This window comes from Mastigoproctus giganteus, chromosome 4, assembly GCF_048544385.1.
Source record: "Mastigoproctus giganteus isolate SK-2022 chromosome 4, ASM4854438v1, whole genome shotgun sequence".
Lineage (NCBI taxonomy): Eukaryota > Metazoa > Arthropoda > Arachnida > Uropygi > Thelyphonidae > Mastigoproctus > Mastigoproctus giganteus.
In genome coordinates this window covers 25,804,111-25,824,073 of record NC_143578.1, presented here as the reverse complement: position 1 = coordinate 25,824,073, position 19,963 = coordinate 25,804,111, and the positions used below count along the sequence as shown (strand labels likewise).

At 40.6% G+C, this 19,963-nt stretch overlaps 1 protein-coding gene across 1 annotated transcript in view; it reads right to left on the bottom strand.

Annotated features, from left to right (window-relative positions):
- LOC150086482 (actin-binding protein IPP) overlaps window positions 1-12,021 on the bottom strand; it is an 80,773-nt gene extending 68,752 nt beyond the window's left edge. Inside the window, exon 1 of the mRNA XM_090372597.1 lies at window positions 11,700-12,021. The gene's annotated coding sequence lies outside the window, so the exon portion shown is untranslated. The remainder of the gene's footprint in view (window positions 1-11,699) is intronic.
- Between the last annotated feature and the right edge of the window lie 7,942 nt (window positions 12,022-19,963).

Below are 19,963 nucleotides of genomic sequence, written 5' to 3'. Positions count from 1 at the left end.
GCAGCATAAGCTTCAGTCTTCCTTGCACCATATGGCTGATAATAATAATAATAATAATAAATAATAATAATAGTGCTTGAACGTACGACTACCATCAACATTAACGTATGCATGCATTGAGAGGACCTCGGAGTGGTGCTGCTGTTAGCATTAGCATTAGTAGAGGCATTTGATGCAAGAAAGCAAGCTTATGCAGCATCAGTCAAAAAAAAAAAAAAAAAATAATAATAATAAATAAATAAATAAAAAATAACCACTTCACCCCTCTGTTCGTTCGAAATACCTGTCCAGCTGAGCCTTAAACTTATTTAGGCTATCAACTTCCATGACAAGGGATGGAAGTCTATTCCACCAACCAACCACCCGCTGGCTAAAGGCAAATTTCCTCACGTCTATCCTACATCTGTCTTTTCTCAATTTGAATTTATGCCTTCTCAGGTGATTATTCTGAGCAGGAGGAAGAATCCCATCAGCATTAAGCATGCTCAAACCATTCAAGGCTTTATACACCTCTATCAGATCACCTCTTCTTCTTCTTCTTTGGTCCTTAGCTGGCAGCTGGGGAAGGCAGTTGGCCACGCAACCAGTATGCTGCTGTAGGTGCCGCAGGGTTTCGGACTTGCTCTGTGATGTTCTTCCATACCTTACGATCCATGGCTTCAGTCCTGGCCTGGTTAAGGTCGAGACGTCGGCTCTTCAAGTCATCTTCCACTTGCTTGGCCCACGTTTTCCTAGGCGCGGTCCGTTGGATGCTCCATTGGGTGGGTCGTTGTCTCCAAAGGAGTGTGCATGGTATTCTGTTCGTGCCCATTCTACATACGTGGCCAAACCATCTGAGCCTTCGCTTCTGGATTTGGTCGGCAATGGTTGGTTGCTGTTGGCATCTGGCGCGGATGGTATCATTAGTGATGCGGTCGCGAAGAGAGATGCCCAAGATCTGCCGCAGGCATCGCATTTGGAATACCTCAAGTTTGTTCAAATCTAACTTGAGACAAATCCATGTTTCCGATCCGTAAAGAAGAATGGGCAGGATCAAAGTCCGGAAGAGTCGGATTTTAGTCTTTGTGGAAATGTTGGTCCTCTTCCACAGACACCATTTGAGCGAGGCGAACGCAGTGGCCGCCTGTCCAATTCTGCTGTGGATTTCCATGGTGGATGCAACTTTCTTCTCCTGGACCAGCGACCCAAGGTGTTTAAAGTCCTGCACTTGCTCGATCTGGACACCTTCGAGATAGATGGTGGCTTGCGACCCATCTGTTGTCAGGGCCTTTGTCTTACCAGCATTGATCTTCAAACCGTATGGCCGGGCAATGCGGGCAATGTCGTAGAGGATGTCCGTGGCTTCAGCGTCGTTACCGGAAAGGATAGCACTATCATCAGCAAACATCAGGTCAGTCACATAGTGATCCTTGTCATATTGTATGCCCTGTCTGTTTCTGAATGCTTGCCTCATAATGGCGTCGACCACGATGTTGAAAAGCAACGGGGAGGCTACATCCCCTTGGCGGACTCCAGTTTGGATGGTAAATTCCTCAGATAAATCATTCTGGATGCGCACCTGGCTGGTTAAACCATTGTATGCAGTTTGGAGGAGTGTGATGACTTTTCGAGGTACATGTTCAACCTCTAGTAGTTTCCATAAGGCAGGCCGGTGGACACAGTCGAAAGCAGACTTAAAGTCAATGAAAACAATGACGGTTCGCTGTCCACACCGGATCCTCTCCTCCATCAGCTGACGAATGGCAAAGATTTGATCACAGCATCCTCGCCCGGGTCTAAATCCTGCCTGTTCTTCTCGACTGGTTTGCTCGCGATGTTTTTGCAGTCTTGACTGGATGATCTTCATAAAGACCTTTCCGATGATGGAAAGGAGGCTGATGCCATGGTAGTTCTTGCAGTCCCGGTTATCACCTTTCTTGTGGATCGGTACGATAATGGCTTTCCTCCATGTTAACGGAATTTGTTCAGTGCACCAGATGGTTTTGAGGAGTGAGTGTAGTCGGCGAAGCAGTACATCTCCCCCGGCTTTGATCGCTTCTGTGGTGACTTGGTCCACTCCTGGTGCCCTGCCATTCTTCAGGGATTGTATGGCTGCTTTCACTTCTTCTACTGTAGGCTCAACATCGACCATGGAGACATCAGGGGGGTCGATCGAGAGTGCTGTTGCTGGCGGTCCCTGAGGTGGGTCATGATTATACAAAGCTTTGAAGAATTCACTCCACCGTTGCAGGCGTTCGGATGGTGATCGCACGAAGGTCCCATCAGCATTTTTGATGTTGTCACTAGTCAATTTGGTCTTTCCACTCAGACATCTGAGGGTGCGGTACTCGTTTTTGGATGCCGCCACTTCAAGATCGTCTGCCACTTGGTTCCAGTATGCTTCTCTTTCTGCTGTCATTCTTTGTCGGACTTCTCGGTTTAGCTGCCGGTACCGTTCAAAGTCGACCAACTTTGCCTGTTTCCGTTTCTCCACGAGGTCGAGGCACTCGTCTGATATCCATGGTTGTGTTCGACGTCGGGCAGGTGGACATAGGGGCTTGGCACATTCCAGGATGGCATCAGAGATCTGCTTTTCTTCTTCATTTATATCCTCGGGCACGGCCAGCATCTCGAAGCGGTTCACCTCGCCGGTGCCTAGTCCCCAGACACTGCATTTGCAAAACTTAAGCCTTTCTTCGTAAGAGCACCCCTTTGTTCCATTCACTAATCTTGTTGCCGTTCTCTGTACTCGTTCCAGCATCTCTACATCCTTCTTGAAATGAGGCCTCCAGACCTGTATACAGTACTCTAGGTGTGGCCTGACCATTGCCTTATATAAGGGAATAATCACCTTCTTATCCCTGCTAGAAAAATTCCTATATATCATCGACAATACACCATGAGCTACTCTTGCAGCCCGTCTGCACTGCTCAGAGAACTTCATATCTGCCTGCACAACCACCCCCAGGTCCCTTTCATTCTCTACCACTGTCAGTGTAGTACCACAGAGTTGATACGTTGCTCTGGGATTGCTGTTTCCATATGTAGTACTTTACATTTGTCAATGTTAAACTACATTTGCCACCTCTCAGCCCATCTGCTCAACCTTTCCAGATCCTGTTGCAGTAGCATAGTATCAGTAGTGTCCTTGACAACCCTGCCAACTTTCGTATCGTCTGCAAACTTGGACATTAAGCTGGATATACCATCATCAATATCATTTATAAATACAGAAAACAATAATGGACCCAATACTGAACCCTGAGGGACTCCACTAATAACATTAGTCCACGATGAGCAGTGTCCATTGATTACCACTCTGTCTTCTCCCCCTCAACCACTCCTTTATCCGTAGCAGCAATTTGCCTCCAATGCCGCACTGCTCCAATTTGTGCAGCAGTCTTCCATGTGCAACAGTATCAAAAGCCTTTCTAAGATCCAAGTATATAATATCAAAGTTATTCCCTGCATCCAGTTCTTTTGTGACTGCATCATAGTATCCAATCAAATTGGTCAGGCAAGACTTCCCCTTAACAAAACCATGCTGTGTCTGAGCTATAACTGAAGTCTTGTCTAGATAATCCTGCAGTGCTTCTTTAACCAGTGCCTCCATTAATTTTGCTGGAACAGAAGTTAAACTCACAGGTCTATAATTACTTGTGTCGGCCTTTGATCCTCCTTTGTGAATTGGGGTCACATCTCCAGTCTGTGGGTACCTCCCCTGAGTCCAAGGAAGCCCTCATAATTATGGCTAAGGGTTTGCTTACTTCTTTTGCTGCCTCCTTTAATATAACTGGATAGATCCCATCCACCCCATGTGCCTTTCTTGTGTTTATCTTCAACAATTTCTCCTCCACTTTACTCTCAGTTATTACAAGATTCTCTAGCCTACTGCCAGAGTTGAATACACCTCTGGCATTCCCCTCCCTGAATAACTCCTCGTGTGTCGATGCAAAATATTCATTTAGTTTGTTAGCTACCTGAGCAGGATCATCAACAGTTGATCCATCGATATCAAGTGGACCAATCTGATTCATCCCCTTCCTTCTAGAGTTTACATAAGTAAAGAACTCTTTGCTGTTTTTCTTTGCATCCCTTGCCAAAGATTTCTCGTAATCTGCATCCCTTGCCAAAGATTTCTCGTAATCTGCCTTCGCCTGCCTAACCTCCTTTGTAACTTGGTTACAGATCAACTTGTATCTATCATAGGCTTCTGTGTCACGTGTTAATTTGTATGTATCCCATGCATTTTTTTTCTCTGCCATATGTCTCATTAGTTCATCTGACATCCACTTAGGCCTAAACCTTGAACAATATTTCTTAGTTGATATGTAAAGCCTAGTAGCTTCCAAGATAAGTTCTTTGAATGCTTCCATTTTGAATTTGCTTTTGGTAACATCATCAGTTGTTGTTGTTATTTGGTTTTTAGGAGCATTAGCAACTAAGATCATATTGCTCCGGGGGTATGCGGTGGTCATTCCCTGACCTTTCCACATCCTCCTTATTTGGTGGTCACAGGCTCGAACCCCGGTCTAATCAAGAAGCATGTGCTACGCACTGCTGCTCCTGCCCACCAGGCTATGGACGTGCCTTGGAGTGGTGCGTATCTGCCACTAATAGCATAAAAGTGTAATGTCATATTATTCACTGTTGCAGAAATGGCGGCTATCCATTTAATGTATGGTGGAGCAAGTGGAAGAGAGGCTCGCAGGATTTATCAAGAATGCTTTCCAGACAGAAGGTTGCCTCACCACACAACATTTGCTGCGATACACCAAAGATTGTGGGACAGTGGCTCTTTCAGTGTGAATATGCATGATACTGGACGTCGATGGAATGTAAGGACACCCCAGTTTGAGGAACAGGTTTTGCAGATCTTCACTAATACTCCCTCTACCAGCACAAGAGCCATTGCACATCAATTGGATGTGCAGCATCGTTTGGTGTGGGATGTGGTGCACGAAGCCGGACCACATCCTTTCCGATGCCAGAAAGTGCATGAACTAGAACCTGCTGACTTTGCCCACCGTGTTGAGTTCTCCTACTGGTTTTTATAGGAAATCAAATTGCAGCCTGATTTTGCCAATAATGTGCTTTACACTGATGACGCATGTTTCACCCAAGAGGGATTGTTCAACAGCTGTGACAGTCATGTGTGGGCAGAGAATAATCCCCATGCAATGGTTGAACATGGCTACCAACACAGGTTTAGTGTCAATGTATGGGCAGGCATTATGGGAAATGTTTTAGTTGGACCATACACGTTGCCTGCACGTTTAGATGGACGACTCTATTTGCGTTTTCTAGAGCACACACTTCCAGAGTTGTTGGAGGATGTTCCTCTGATTGTCCAAGCACAAATGTGGTTCCAACATGATGGCGCACCACCACCACATTTTGACAGACGTGTACGTGCACACTTACATATAACCTTTCCAGGCAGATGGATTGGTCGAGGTGGACCTGTAGCCTGGTCAGCAAGGTCGCCTGATCTGACTTGTTTGGACTTTTTCTTTTGGGGATACATGAAGACTCTTGTGTATGAAATGGCATTTGACACAGTGGAGGAACTTATAGCACAGATTGTTGCAGAAAGTGCAGAGATACAAGACAATCCTAGGAACTTCCAACGCCTAAAACATTCAATGATGCATCGGTGTGAGTTATGCATTGAACATCACGGTCACCAGTTCGAACACTTCTTACGAATTGTTTTTTCTATTTTGTGTGCAACAGCAAATTGTTTGTATACATTAAATTACTGAATGTGTTCTGATTTTTACAACCCTTTCATAGCTTCTGCTACTATAATGACTCATTTACGAACTATGTTTTCTTGACAAAAAATGTTTCTTTTGGTACCATCTATCACCTGTTCAAGTTTGTCGGTAGAGTTTCTCTGCATCCTGTATTATTATTTGTTGTTTGTTATTTGGTTTTTAGGAGCATTAGCAACTAAGGCCATGTTGCTCCGGGGATATGCAGTGGTCATTCCCTGACCTTTCTGCATCCTCCGTATTTGGTGGTCATGGGTTCGAACCCCGGTCTAATCAAGAACCGTGTGCTATGCACTGCTGCTCCTGCCCACGGAGGTGCCTGCACCCTGTATATATATATTTTTTTTTTTTTGGCTGATGCTCTATAAGCTTGTTTTCTTGCATCATATGCCTCAATTAATGCTAATACTTGCCTGTACACTAATGCTAGGTGCATTGTAAATAAATTTGAAGTACTGATTAAGTCATCATATGTAGATATTGTAGGAATAGCGGAGACATGATGTCACTCAGACATATGTGATGCTGAATTTGAATATGGGGATTATAATAGTAATCATGGCATGTGATGCAAGAAAGCAAGAGTATGAGTTTATGTAGCATCAGCCAAAAAAAAAAAAAAAACACACAACCATTCCCTCTAAACGTTTGTCCAGTTCCTCAAATTTAATTAACCTATCAACATCCACAATGACAGATGGAAGTTTGTTCCAGCAATTAACCACCCGCTGGTTAAAGGCAAATTTCCGCATATCTATTCTACAGCTGTTTTTCCTCCTCCCTGTATCTTATCTGTCCTTCCTGTATACATTGTATACAGGAAGGACAGATGGGACAGGAGAGGTTAAGGGGTTATGCTTTTAGTTAAGAAGAATATTAAATCTAAGACAGAGCATCCATTTGGCTTGGGCGACAAGTGCAATAGTGAGTCAGTTTGGTGCAATATAAGCACTGGGAAAACAAGATTGAGAGTAGGAGTGTGTTATTGTGTTATTGGCCTAATGACTGTTATGAGTATATCAAACAGCTATACAGGGAAATAGAGTGGGCCAGCAAATCAGAATGTCTCATAAATGGGAATTTTAACTTTCCAGATGTTGACTGAAATTTGTGGCTGTGTTATTTCTCACAAGCTAGCAAGACTTTTGTGGATTCCTTGGATGACTGCTTTCTACAGCAGAGTGTTAGAGAGGCAACAAGAGGAAGCAATACTCTTATATCATGTTATCAGCAGTGATTCTTCATGCATTAAGAATCTTCAGGTAAAAGATCCACTGGGTGGCAGCGATCACAGTGTACTAATGTGGAATTTAATTAAAGGCAGTAGTTTACCCTTTACAGTAGTTACAGCACATTCTAAATGGCAAGTATTCAGGAAAGTAATCAAAGAAGCTACTAGGCTTCTCATATCAATAAAGTAATACTGTTCCAGGCTTAAACCTAAATGGATGTCAGATGAACTACTGAGACACATAGCAGAAAGGAAAAGTGCATGATATGCATATAAATTATCATGTAATACAGATGCCTACGGTAGATATAAATTAGTCTGTAATCAAGTCACAAAGAAGGTTAGGCAAGGTAAGGAAGATTATGAGACGTCTCTGGCAAAGAATGCAAAGAAAAACAGAAAAAATGACTGTCTATCTTATATTAACAGTAGAAAGAAGGGAGTTGAATCACATTGGGCCACTTGATATCTATGAGCTCTGTTGATGACCCTGCTTAGATTGCAAACAAACTGAATAGGTATTTTGCATCTACATTCACATATGAAGAATTCTTTAGGGTGGGGTGCCAGAAGTTTATCAAAAATCTAAAGAAAAAATGAGCTAAATGACTATGATAACTAATAGGAAATTGGAGGAGAAATTGTTGAAGATGGACATAAAAAAGGCACCTGGGGTGGATGAAATCTATCCAATTACATTAAGGGAGGCAGCAAAGGAGATAACCAAACCCTTAGCCATAATTATAAGAGCATCCTTGGATTCAAGAGAGGTTCCTATGGACTGGAGATGTGCATATGTATCCCCAATTCATAAAGAGGGATCAAAGGGTGATGTAACTACAGACCTGTTAGCTTATGTCTGTTCCAGAGACATGCAAGTCCATTTGGGCAGACCTGCAATTATACACATCACGGCATGGATTTATCAAGGGGCAGTCTTGTTTAACTAATCTGATAGGTTACTATGATACAGTGACCAAGGAATCGGATAGAAAATAATTTTGACACAAAAGTCTGCTGCCCACACTAGATCAATGTGGCATTAAGGGAAAGTTACTGCTATCGATAAAGGGATGGTTAAGTGGAAGAAGAGACAGACAGTGGTTACCAATAAGCACTGCTTTTCATGGACTAATGTTATTATTCCATCTTTTGTTGTGGAAGTTGATAGCCTAAATAAATTTAAGGCTGAGCTGGACTGGTATTTGGAACGAATGGAGGGGTGAAATCGGAGTTTTTTTTTTGGCTGATGCTGCATAAGCTTGCTTGCTTGCATCGTGTGCCTCTACCAATGCTAATGCTAAAAAATTAGTGGAGTTCCCCAGGGTTTAGTGCTGGGTCCATTGTTGTTTTATATACAGTATTTATCAATGATATTGATGAAAGTATATCAGGCTTAATGTCTAAGTTTGCAGATGATACAAAGGTTGGCAGGGTAGTTAATGACAGTCATCAGGGTGCACTACTGCAACAAGATCTAGGAAAACTGGGTCAATGGGCTGAGAAATGGCATGTGAAGTTTAACATTGACAAATGCAAGATACTGCACATGGGCAGCAGTAACCCCAGAGGAGTTGTTATTTGGTTTTCAGGAGCATTAGCAACTAAGGCCATATTGCTCCGGGTATATGCGGTGGTCATTCTCTGACCTTTCCGCACCGCATCCTCCGTATTTGGTGGTCATGGGCTCGAACCCCGGTCTAATCAAGAAGCGTGTGCTATGCACTGCTGCTCCTGCTCACCTAGCTATGGAGGCGCCTAACCCCAGAGTAACTTATCAACTGTGTGGTACTACACTCTGGGTAGTGGAGAATGAAAAAGACCTGGGGGTAACTGTGCAGTCAGACATGAAATTCTCTGAGCAGTGCAGATAAGCTGTCAGTACAGCTTATCTGCACTGGGGTTTTGTTAACTATATATAGAAACTTTGCTAGCATGGATGAGATGATTATCCATTTGTATAAGACCATGTTTAGGCTGCATCTTGAGTACTATATACAGGTCTGGAGGCCTCACTTGAGGAGGGATGTAGTCTGCTGGAATGGGTGCAGAGAAGCACAGCCAGATTGGTGAAGGGAATAAAAGGGTGCCCTTACCTAGAAAGGCATTGATTCTCCAAATTGCAGCATCTCAGTACTAGGTACCTGTGGGGAGATCTCACCGAGGTGTTTAAAGTCTTAAATGGATTGACTAAGCTGAATGTTACTGATATTGTTCCACTTGATGAGATTACACATATGAAGGGGCATAAATTAAGTAGAGGAAGGATGGCTGCAGGATAGATGTGTGGAAGTTTACCTTCAACCAGTGGGTGGTTGATTGTTGGAACAAACTCCCATCTGTCGTGGAAGTGGATGAGTTGAATAAATTTAAAGGAAAAACTAGAAAATTCTTAGAGGGTACGGATGGGTGAATTGTGCTTTTTTTTTTTGGCTGATGCCATATGAGCTTGCTTTCTTGCATCATTTGCCACTACTACTACTACTACTCGTGTTACCTTTTTACTTTGTGAATTGCGGACATTTTCTCACATCTCTAGTTCAATGGGCCTGCCACCAAATCAAGGAATGCTATCATAATTGTGGCTAACAGTTCGCTTACCTCCTTTCCTGCCTCCTTAATATAATTGGATAAATCCCATCCACTCCAGGCAACTTTGTTTTATGTTTAGCTTCAATAATTTCTCTCCACTTTCCTTTCAGTTATCACATAATCATTTAACTCCTCATTAGAGTTTGATACACTTCAGGCATCCCCCATTCCCTAAATAATTCAACATATGTGAATGTAGGTGGCAAATACCTATCCTATTTGTAAGTAGCCTGAGCAGTCATCAGAGTTAAACCACTGACATCAAGCAGCCCAATGTGATTCAATCCCTTCCTTCTACTGTTAATATAAACATAGAAGTTTTTGCTGCTGTTGATTGCATTCTTTGCCAGAGACTTCAATACAAAATAAAACAAAAATAAGGGCAGTGTTTTTGTTTTATTTGTGTAGTGTGTTGTTATTTTATTAAAACTATTCATATTAGTTCCTTAAATAAAAAAAAAAACAAAAAACATATTCAACTATAAGAGAGCTGCACTTTGTGAACTTCCTATACAGAAATTGATAAACAAAACATGCACTACTAATAAATAATACTAAGTGAAGTATATTGTTCCTTATTCATAATGCAGTGCAGAACTTAACTTTATTAAGTTCTGCACTGCATTATGAATGATGTCAGTGATGATGCTTGATGTCAGTGGTTTAAACCACTGACGTCAAGCAGCCCAATGTGATTCAATCCCTTCCTTCTACTGTTAATATAAACATAGAAGTTTTTGCTGCTGTTGATTGCATTCTTTGCCAGAGACTTCAATACAAAATAAAACAAAAATAAGGGCAATGTTTTTGATTTATTTGTGTAGTGTGTTGTTATTTTATTAAAACTATTCATATTAGTTCCTAAGTTTTAAATAAAAAAAAAAAAAAACATATTCAACTATAGAGAGAGCTGCACTTTGTGAACTTCCTATACAGAAATTGATAAACAAAACATGCACTACTAATAAATAATACTAAGAGTTAATACTAAATAATACTAAGTATATTGTTCCTTATTCATAATGCAGTGCAGAACTTAACTTTATTATCTGATTCTCCACTGATTTCCACTTGACTGCCTACTAATGAGGTACCAAAATGACTGCCTGAAAGGTAGCACTAATTTACTAATAAGTAACAATATACTTCACTTAGTGTTATGATATCAAATTTCATAACAGTGCAGAACCTGACACTGATAAAAAATACTAAAAATTGTGAAATTACATACTGTGATTAAACTGACAATTATAAGAAAAAAATTCCAAAAGGTGTGCAAGTTTAAGCACAAATAATTCATATCAAAAACGCTTATAATTTTTCATTATGAGCATTTTGAAAACTTATTATCAAATGATAGTAATATATAATGATGTATATATTGAAATATATTTCATTTATATATAACGTAATTCAATGCACAAGCCAGTAACTTCATAAATTTAAAATTTTATCTGGCCTGTAAAAGATTAACCTCAAAAAAAATAAATGAAGTAACGAATTAATTCTTTTACATTTTAATTAAGATGCAAAGGTAAACCTGATAAATAATAAAACCTGTACACGTTAAATATTTGTTTATGCAAATAAACAAATATTTGTCCATTTAACATTTGTCTATGCTAAATAAACATTACCATGACATATGAAAGGCAACTGCCCAATTGTTAGGAACTGGTAGAATTTTTCTGCTAAAGGAAAAAGAATAGAAATGTGTAATAAACATATTTTCATACACTGAAAATTATTTGTTGACGTTCGTTTATATGAATAAATAAACCTAAACTAACATTCCAAACCAACTCCACACACTCGCTAATACGGACTTTAGAAGTTAATTTTAGTTCCTAAACTGCAATTATATACCGCGATTTAACTAAAGTTGCAGTGCAATGAATGATAGTATTTTAAAATTTAATTTTGTAGCATTCAGTGTAAAGCGTTAATATGTGTACTCTTTATATTTGTTCCTCTGTCAAAAGCCAAGTATATGCATTACAATAAGGAGATAAACATCAAATCAGACTTCCAAAACTAATAACGTTATGTTGCTAAAAAAAATATGAGTCATCCATTTATCATATCTCACTCACTCAAAATACAGAATCAAAAAGAATCACCTCAATCAACAAACATATAACAAACTTGGGATGTGAAGCAGCAACGAAACACATAAAGCAACTGACGTCCATCTTCCAGATAACATTTAATTCCGGTTCTTCAGTCATATAAGATGAGGATGCTACTATTGATACCGATATATGACTCAAAACAAAAGACAAAATTATAACAACAATCTCATTTTATTTGAATTATAATGATGGAGTTGTAATTAAAGCGAATTAGCAAAGGCATGCAATCATATAATAATGAGATTCAACTTAAATCATCAAGTCCAAGCTTTCAACAAACAACGTCGCATCAGCCACACCCCCAAAGAGCGTAAAACTTCTCGTAATAGCGGAATGCGTACAGACGTAGTATCTGCCAGGAATTCAATGATTCAAGCATTGCACTTTTTTTTTTAATTCTTTTAAGTTAACATCTTTAATCGAATGAGTTGATGGCAAAAGCTTCATATTACGATTGCATAACCTTATTTTGTACGTAACGTTGAATGCACTGTTTGTTAGTTAGCGCATCGATGATCCCAAAAAGGATCGAAGCCCGGGTTTGAGTAGTGGTACATACTTAAATACAACAGCAATATATTGAACTGGAGCAGTTAGTTTTATTTAGAGTAGTGCAATACTAAGGGAACTCGTGGAGGAGTCCTCCACAATATAAGATCAATGCTTAGTTTGCTCAATACTACGTAGGGAATGAGGCTTAATTAGTTCGTGTACAATTAACATTGTTAATTAACAATGTTAATTGTAATTTAAGGGCTTAGTGTATCATTAACATCGTTATTAATTATATATGCCAGTAATTAACATACATAATATTATTATTATAGCTAATATTTCATGTTCACTCTGAAGCTAGTAAACTTTTGGTAATTCTTCTGTTCAGGAATTTTTCTAGAAGGGATAAGTAGATGATTATCCCCTTGTATAAGACAGTGGTCAGGCCACACCTTGAGTACTGAATACAGGTCTGGAAACTTCATTTTAGGAAGGATGCAGAGCTGCTGGAACGAGTACAGAGATGGGCGACAAGATTAGTGAATGGAACAAAGGGTTGCCCTTACGAAGAGAGGCTCAATTTCTGCAAATTGGGATTTGCAGAAATTGAGCCTCTCTTCGTAAGGGCAACCCTGCAAATTACAGTGTCTGGAGACTAGGCACCTGCGAGGTGATAAGGCCTTGGATGGTTTGAGCAAGCTCAATGCTGATCAGATTCTTCCTCTAGCTCAAATTAATCGCCTAAGGGGACATAAATTCAAATTGTGGAAAGACAGTTGTAGAACAGATGTGCGGAAAATTTGCCTTTTGCCAGCGGGTAGTGATTACTGGAACAACCTTCTATCTGTCGTTGTAGAAGTTCACATCTTAAATAAATTCAAGGCAGAACTAGGCAAACACGTGGAGCTAATGGATGGGTGAAATGGGAGTGTTTTTTTTTTCTTTTTTTTGACTGAAGCTGTATGAGCTTGTTTTCTTGCATCATATGTCTCTACTAATGGTAATGCTAATTCTTCCCATGTAAAGCCCAGGGGTATACTTTTTACTTAGGCACTTTAGGCATCGTTACTATTACCTACGGGGGGGGGGGGGGAGCCAGAAAAATTATAATTTAAATAGAATTCGACAATTTTATTCGAACAAGAAATTTCTACAAAACAATTTTTGAACATGGGTTTCTAAGAGAAATTCTTTCTTCTGCTTTGCATGACTTTGCAAAATCATGCAAAAATTCATATTGCGAGTAAGTTAAGCGATGGAAAAGTGTTGTGTAAATAATTCAAAACCAGATTTATAGAAACGCTTTCCAATTGCTTAAAAAAACAAACAAAAAAAAAAAAAAAAAAACAAATAGGGTTAATCCAAAGCCATTTCAACCCCAGGGGCTCACATCTGATGAGTATGGGCTTGGCACACCCAGGGTTCTGAACTGGATATCATCTTTCTTCTCTTTTTTTGGTGATTCCCTCCTCTCTCTCTCTCTCTCTCTCTCTCTCTCTCTCTCTCTCTCTCTCTCTCTCTCTCTCTCTCTCTCTCTCTCTCTCTCTCTCTCTCTCAGGGTACTCCAAATTTTTTTTTTGGCTGGTGCAGCACAAGCGTCTGTACTTCGTTGCACCATATGGCTAGTAATAATTTTAATCTGTTTGATAGAATGTAGCGAGTCCTCGGAAGGAGGAACAGCTAAGGCCTATGAAAAACAAACGGAGAGCATCCTACGGCCAACGAAGAACAAAGGACGAGCCACTGTGCTACGTATGAAGACAAGCATGCGGCATAAACCATCACTGTGAAATAAGTGGCACAGTGGGTGGAAAAGGCCTGGGTTCTAATCCCCTCAAAGAGGGCAAGAATATTTATGTGCTTTTTTATAAGGTTGCTGCTTTATTCCGTCTCAGGCGTGGGTTGCATGTTTTTTTCAGTCTGAAACTTCGGTATTTCGCCCAGCAACCACACAAAACTTGCAAGAACAATGCACTGACGCCTCATAGCCACCACCTATTCGAATTTAACTCAGACAAATGCGTAATATTAGCATTAGCATCAGTGGCCTAGCTACCATGTAGGTAGGAAAGGCAATTGCCTCCGGGTCCGGGCACTTTAGGAGCCCGGCGTCTTTGGCTGTCTCCTGTTTTTGCAATTTTCATTAATTAAATAGGGCCTGATCATGCCCTTTGCCTCTGGGCCCGAAAAAGGGTAGCTACGCTATTGATTAGCATTAGCATTAGCAGAAGCAAACGGGGAAAGTAAGCAAGTTTATACAGTTAATGATCTGTTGATGATCCTGCTCAGATAACAAACAAACTGAATGAGTATTTTGTATCTACATTCACACATGACGAATTATTAAGGTTTGAAAATGGCAGAAGGTTATCAAATCGTAGCAGGATACTTAATGATTTTGTAATAACTGAAAGCAAAGTGGAGGAGAAATTGTTGAATTTAAACATAAGAAAAGCACCTGGGGTGGATGGGATCTATCCACTTATATTAAAGGAGGCGGCAAAGCAACTAAGCAAACCCTTAGCCATAATTATGAGAGCATACTTGGACTCAGGGGAGGTTCCCACTGGCTGGAGATGTGCAAATGTATTCCCAATTCACAAAGGGGGGATTGAAGGGTGACACGAGTAATTACAGACCAGTTAGTTTAACTTCTGTTCCGGGTAAAATAATGGAGTCACTGGTTAAAGATACATTGCAGGATCATCTAGACAAAACTGCAGCAATAATTCAGACACAGCATGGGTTTATTAAGGGAAAGTCTTGTCTAACAAATTTGATAGGATATTATGATGTGGTTACAAAGGAACTGGATGCAAAAAATAATTTTGATATCATATATTTGGATTTCAGGAAAGCTTTTGACACTGTTGCGCATGAAAGACTATTGTACAAATTGGAGCAGAATGGTATTAAGGGTAAGTTGCTACAATGGATAAAAGGATGGTTAAGTGGGAGAAGACATAGGGTGGTAATCAATGGGTGCTGCTTTTCGTGGACTAATGTTATTAGTGGAGTCCCACTGTTGGTTTGTATTTATCAATGATATTGATGAAGGTATATCAGGCTTAATGTCGAAGTTTGCAGATGATACAAAGGTTGGCAGGGTTGTTAATGACAGTAATTGCAGTGTGCTATGCAACAGGATCTAGATAATTTTGGCAGACGGGCTAAGAAGTGGCAACTGAAGTTTAACCTTGAAAAATGCAAAGTACTGCATATGGGTAGAAGTAACCCCAGAGAAAAGTACCAATTGTGTGGTACTACGCTTAAGGTGGTAGAAAATGAAAAAGACCTGGGAGTAATTGTATAGTCAGATATGAAGTTTTCTGAGCAATGCAGGCAGGCTGCCAGGGCAGGTCATGGGGTTTTGTCAATGATATATAGGAATTTTGCTAGCAGGGAGAAGGAGGTGATTGTCCCTCTGTTTAAGGCAATGGTCAGGCCACGCCTTGAGTACTGCGTACAGGTCTGGAGGCCTCATTTTAGGAAGGATGTAGATTTACTTGAGCGTGTACAGAGAAGGGCAACAAGATTGGTGAGGGGAATGAAGGGATCCTCTTACCAAGAGAGGCTTAAGTTCTGCAAATTGCAGTGGCTGGAGACTAGGCACCTGCGCGGTGATCTGATTGAGGTGCATAAGGCCTTGAATGGGTTGAGCAAGATGAATTCTGATGGGATCCTTCCACTTGTTCAGATTACGAACCGAAGGGGACATAAATTCAAATTAAGAAAAGACAGATGTAGAATAGATGTGCGGAAATTTGCCTTTAGCCAGCGGGTGGTTAATTGCTGGAACAAACTTCCATCTGTCGTTGTGGAAGTTGATAGGTTGAATAAATTTAAGGAGGAACTGGACAGGCATTTGGTGTGATTTTTTTTTTTTTTTTTGGCTGATGCTGCATAAGCTCATACACTTGCTTTCTTGCATCACATGCCACTACTACTACTACTACAGCATCAACAAAAAAAAAAAAAAAACACCTCCCATTTCACCTATTCATTACCTCCAATAGTTGGACTAGTTCTTCCATGAATTTATTTAAACTATTAACTTCCACAACGACAGAAGGAAGTTTGTTCCAACATTAAAAAACAACTCGGCGACTAAAGGTAAACTTCCGCACATCTGTTATACGTCCATCCTTCCTCAATTTGAATTTGTGCCACCTCAAGTGTGTGGTCTGAGAAAGAGGAATCCCATCATCACTGAGCTTTCAAAGCCTTAAACACCTCAATCTGATCATCCTGCAGGTGTCTAGTCTCCAAACACTGCAATATGCAGAATTGAAGCTGTTCTTTGTAAGGTATCCTTTTGCTCCCCCCACCAATTTCGACACGTTCTCTGTACATTCCAGCAGCTCCAAATCCTTCCTAAAATAAGGCTTCGAGACCAGTATGCAGTACTCAAGATGTGGCCTGACCATTTCCTTATACAATGGGACAATCTCGAAGGAAGAATGCGCTGGTCCCAAAGGAGTTAGTCATTGTTGGTGACACTATTGTCAGGGAGATGGGGAATATATTGTGTAAAAATGATAGATGGAATTGGACGAGGGTATGTCTGCCAGTGGCAAAAGTTGATGACGTTGTAAAGCATATACCATCTTTTAAGGGCACGAAAGATGGTTTTATTGTACAGGTTGGCACCAATGACATTAAGAGTAGGATATCTGAAGATTTACTTAACTCAATGTTGCAAAAAAAGTCGTGAGTTAAGGTTAAATTTGGAAGTGTCTGTAATTCTGCCCAGACACGGTAGGAGGGAGTACAGGATGAAAGCTTTGTCAATCAATTCGGCCCTGGAGGGAATGTACAAGAGGTAGAATTTTTTCAAGGGGTAGAATTTTTTTCAGGGTGGTCTATGCTTGTTAATAGGAGAGACTGCTTCTACACGGATGAGATACACTTAAATAGAAAGGGTGCAAGAATATTTTCTGATGCTATCGAGACAGTGTTAGGTGGGTCGGAAAACTGCTAGCTTCGGGGGATTCACAGACTAAAAGGCTAAAGTAGCCACAGGCAGAGAGAGGGGAAGGTGATCACTACCTCGATTAGAATAAGCAGCGGCCTGGAGTGAGGGCTGCTGGGGGTTCCAGGGACTGGAGCAGTGTGGCATTGGAGGCAAATTGCTGCTATGGATAAAGGGGTGGTTGAGGGGGACAAGACAGAGAGTGGTAATCAATGGACACTGCTCATCGTGGACAAATGTTATTAGTGGAGTCCCTCAGGGTTCAGTGTTGGGTCCATTATTGTTTTCGGTATTTATAAATGATATTGATGATGGTATATCAAGCTTAATGTCCAAGTTTGCAGACGATACGAAGGTTGGCAGGGTCGTTTGTCAAAGACACTACTGACACTATGCTGCTGCAACAGGATCTTGAAAGGTTGAACAGATGGGCTGAGAGGTGGCAAATGAAGTTTAACATTGACAAATGTAAAGTACTACATATGGGAAACAGCAACCCCAGCGTAACGTATCAACTCTGTGGTACTACACTGACAGTGGTAGAGAATGAAAAGGACCTGGGGATAATTGTGCAGGCAAATATGAAGTTCTCTGAGCAGTGCAGACGGGCCACAAGAGTAGCTCATGGTGTCTTGTCAAAGATATACATGAATTTTTCTAGCAGGGATAAGGAGGTGATTATTCCCTTGTATAAGGTAATGGTCAGGCCATACTTTGAGTACTGTATACAGGTCTGGAGGCCTCATTTCAAGAAAGATGTAGAGCTGCTGGAACGAGTACAGAGAAGGGCAACAAGATTAGTGAATAGAAAAAAGGGGTACTCTTACAAAGAAAGGCTTAAGTTTGGCAAATTACAATGTCTGGAGACTAGGCACCAGCGAGGTGATCTGATAGAGGTGTATAAAGCCTTGAATGGCTTGAGCAGGCTCAATGCTGATGGGATTCTTCCTCTTGCTCAGAATAATCACCTGAGAGGGCATAAATTGAAATTGAGGAAAGACAGATGTAGGATAGACGTGCGGAAATTTGCCTTTAGCCAGCGGGTAGTTGGTTGGTGGAACAGACTTCCATCCCTTGTCATGGAAGTTGATAGCCTAAATAAATTTAAGGCTCAGCTGGACAGGTATTTCGAACCAACGAAGGGGTGAAATGGAAGTTGGTTTTTTTTTTTTTTTTTTTTTTGGCTAATGCTGCATAAGCTTGCTTTCTTGCATCATATGCCTCTACTAATGCTAATGCTAATGGCAATCATTGTGAAACAGGGGGTATATAGGATGGGTTAGGGTAACTAAGAATAAGAATAGTTGCATGTATATTTGCATGTATACCAATGCTAGAAGTATAGTAAATAAACTTGATGTATTTAAAGTTTTAGTAAAGACATCAAAGGCGGTTATTCGGATATCAGAGATGTGGTGTCACACAGATATTAGGAATGCTGAATTGGAATTTTTGGTGTACAATGTGTAAACAAAGTACAGACAGGATAGGAGGGGGGAGATGTTATGCTGTTAATTAAGAAAAACATAAAATCAAAAGAATTGCAACCAGTTGATAAAGATGAACCGCGCATTGTTGAGTCAGTTTAGTGTGACATAAGCACTGCAAAAGCAAAAATAAGAGTAAGAGTGTGTTATAGGCCTAATGCCTCGAATGAGTACAATGAACAGTAGCACAGAGAAATAGAGTGGGCTAGTAAATCAGAATGTCAGGTGCATGTATACGTGCGTGTACACCAATGCTAGGAGTTTAGTAAATAAATTTGATGAATTTGAGGTATTGCTCAAAACATCAAAGGCAGATATTGTGGGGATTTCAGAGACGTGGTGTCACACAGATATAAGGAATGCAGAACTGGAATTTGGGGAGTACAATGTCTACAGAAAGGACAGACAGGATAGGAAGGGAGGAGGGGTTATGCTATTAGTTAAGAAATACATAAAATCCAAGGAAGTGAAGCCAGTCGACATTGCTGGACAGTGCAGTGTCGAGTCAGTTTGGTGTGACCTAAGCATTGGGAGATCAAAATTGAGAGTAGGAGTGTGCTATAGGCCTAATGACTCTGATGAGTATAATAAGAAACTGTACAGGGAAATAGAGTGGGCCAGTAAATCAGAGAGTCTTATAATGGGGTATTTTAATTTCCCAGATATTGACTGGAATTTGGGGGCTGGTCACTCACACACTAGCAAGGCTTTTGTGGATTTATTGGATGATTGTTTTCTACATCAGCATGTTCAGGAGGCAACTAGAGGGAGTGACACCCTTGATTTGATTATCAGTAGTGATTCTTCATGCATTAAGAATCTACAGGTAAATGAACCACTAGGCGGCAGTGATCACAGTGTGCTGAAGTGGAATTTACTCAAAGAGGTAACTACCAATAGGGGTAAAGGGAAGGGTTATTGCTTTCGTAAAGGCGACTACGATGGACTGAGACAGTATTTAAATTCTATACAGTGGGACCAACTGATGATGTTACCAACAGCAAATTCAAAATGGGAAGCATTCAAAGAACTTATCTTGTAAGCTACTAGGCTTTACATACCAATTAAGAAAAATTGTTCAAGGTTTAGGCCTAAAGGGATGTCAGATGAACTAATGAGACATATGGCAGAGACGAAAAATGCATGGGATACATACAAATTTACACGTGACACAGAAGCCTATGATAGATACAAGTTGATCTGTAACCAAGTTACAAAGGAGGTTAGGCAGGCGAAGGCAGATTATGAGAAATCTTTGGCAAGGGATGCAAAGAAAAACAGCAAAGAGTTCTTTACTT